Below are 2,879 nucleotides of genomic sequence, written 5' to 3'. Positions count from 1 at the left end.
TGAACTGTCTTGTCTTTCTTTTTAAATTGCTTGTTCATTATAAGGTTTCTAATTCAGTAAATCTGCACTTGTTACCTTCTGAACTCATTGATGGACGAGTTAATGATAAAACAGACGAAAAAAAACTCACTAGACTCTACTTCCTTTTGCTTGATGTGTTGCATAATGACAACAGCTAGGAGACCTTATTGAGAGAACAACGTGTTCTGGCACACGCTGCATGCTAAAACTGATAGAGACCCGACGGTGTCACATGGACGGATTTGGTTTTTCTGCGAATTGCTGTTCCTCTTCTTTGTGACGGCGCGATGGGCTGATGCCACCGCTCCTTCCTTCCTTTCTAAAACATTTTTAACGCAGTTTCCTTCCTCAAGAAGTCGGTTTAATTCATCGCAGAGTTGCATGTGATTGAAAGCGAGAGCAGGACTTTGCAAACTCTTTACTCTTGTTGCTAAGGTAAACAAACTAATACATAACATATGCGATAATGCTTGAAAGAAGATCTTTCAACTTATTGCACGTTGTCAGGGGCCTCCTAGCAACGTGCGTCAGACGTTGCAAAGTGAATCTATAGCGAGTGTCACCATCTTCATCTTAAACCCTCTTTTTGACACATTTGATCACATTTTGAACTTGTAAAAATAAATAAATAAATAAATAAATAAACAGAAACTGAAAAAGTGTGATGGATTATTTACAGCATTGACTGCAAAGGCTAATGATGCATTACAAGCTTAAGGCACTGCGCAAAAACATCACAATATAATTCACATGTCTCTTTTTAAAAGATGCAAACCTAAAATATTACAAAGCAAATGTGAAAAAAAAAGAAAAAAAAGAAAAAAAAACTTGTGTCAACATGTTTGTGCATCTATGGGGGAATCTTGCGCAAGATCTTTGCCACATACGCCTTGGTGGTTGGATTATATAGATGTTTTCAAAACTCTACACGCTGATGATTGTAGAGGTTCAGACAGAGAAAATGTACTTGTGCAAAATTTCAAATAAAGTCTTTGTTTAATTATTAGCTGCAGCCTAATCAATCAGTCAATGAACTAACAGAGCGCATCTGTGGTGTCAGTGCTGGATTTTTTTTTGTACTCAGAAACTGGGATTTCTGACTTTCAAGGCGGTAAAATATTACGTAAAGCCAAAACTTCGAAAGTCAACTCGGTCTGCAGCTAACCCCGGGTTCAGATTAAACTTTGTTGCCATGGTTTTAGATACGTCTTTATGTGCACATCTGGCAGTTTTACCTCATTAACACGTATTGTTTTACAATCTGTAAACATGAACATCGCATTTCTTCACTGCAAAAACACAGAGGATGGAGAGAAATGTTTTTGCTATCAGCTTGTATTACTAATAGTAGTTAATGTGGTAACTGAGCACGACAAACGCTTCTAAGAATTTTTTTTCCAAACCTTCAGTTACATCCACCGAGGTTTTCAACCTTTTGCATGATCTGCTGAGATAAGGGTCTCCTGATCTCCTGACAACCTTTGGGATGTGGCCATGAGGTTATAATCCTTGGCCACTTGTTTCAATCAATGTCATGTATCTAAAGGTTTTTGGTGCATGAATGATCTCGTTCTTAAAGTTTTGAATTTAAGATACTTTTCTAAAACAGTCACCAAACAATCCATGGTTATTAACTTTAAAGAACAATGCATGGTATAAACTTATTTTGTAGAACAGATCATATGCTGGAAGCCTTAAAAATGCCTGTGAAGCTCCCAGCCAGGAAGATGGTGTTTTATCTGAATATCAGTTTCATTTTCCTCTCTCTCTCTCTGATCTTAAAATAGGGGGAAGGAATAAATGATTCAATGCTGTTTCTCCTATGAGCTCACTGTTATGACATGGCCACTCGTTTTCCAGATACCCTGTCTGATTAGTTGACGGCCCGATAACGTGTTCTCTCCCAGAAGTGTCCTGTCAGGATTAAGACCGATTAAAAAGCTTGAAGAAGAACTCTGCTCGACAAACAGGGACCACGCTTTGTCACACTTCATAGTTTTGCCAATTTCGTGTGAACTACAGAGGGATTATTAATGCTAGCGCAATAACTGATAGCATGCTAAAAAGCTGAGTTGGGCTCCCTTTGGCCCACAGAACTACTCTCTTTAGGTCATATAGATTCAATGAGGTGCTTCCTCAGGATACTTTGGTCCATACTGACATGATAGCATCATGTAAGTCCCTGCAGAGTTTCTTTTTTGTCTGCACCTGCATGATGTTAATCTCCTAATCCAATGCATCCCAGTTGCTCTATTGGATTGAGATTTAGTGACCAACAAGGCCGCAGGAGTACAGTGAACGCATAGTAATCTTCTAGAGACAAGATTGACAACATTTCAGTTTTGTGACATGGTTAATTATCCTGCTGGAAGTAGCCATCGAAAGATCAGTACACTTTGGCCATGAAGGGTTGGATATGGTTGGCACATCGTCACACCACCGCATCCAGCCAGAACCGTTACTGCAAAGCCAGATGGATCCATGCTTTTGTGGTATTTATACCAAATTCAATTGTGTTCTATCAGAACGTCTCAGCTAAAATCAAGATTCACTCGAACCTTGAAAGGTGGATTTTTTTCAATCTTGCACTCTTCCTTTCCAGTTCTGAGCAGATGCTTGTAGCCCCTGGTGGAGTCTGCTGCTGCCGTTGTCCTCCTCCTTTAAGACCTGCTGTGTTTTCAGAGACAGTTTTCCAAATATCTTGGATGCAACATAAAAGTTGCTTGTCTATCATCTCGTACCAGTCGGGCCGTTCTCCTCTGATATCTTAGCCTCGTGAGACCATCCTGATCTTGCGAGCTTTCAAGGTTTCACTCGCAGATCAGTCTGGCTACTCTCCGTTAAAGAAAATTTGGAGC

The sequence above is a fragment of the Fundulus heteroclitus genome, chromosome 15, assembly GCF_011125445.2.
Source record: "Fundulus heteroclitus isolate FHET01 chromosome 15, MU-UCD_Fhet_4.1, whole genome shotgun sequence".
Classification (NCBI taxonomy): Eukaryota; Metazoa; Chordata; class Actinopteri; order Cyprinodontiformes; family Fundulidae; genus Fundulus; species Fundulus heteroclitus.
The sequence above is the reverse complement of the archived record's forward strand: the minus strand, read 5'-3'. Positions refer to the sequence as shown.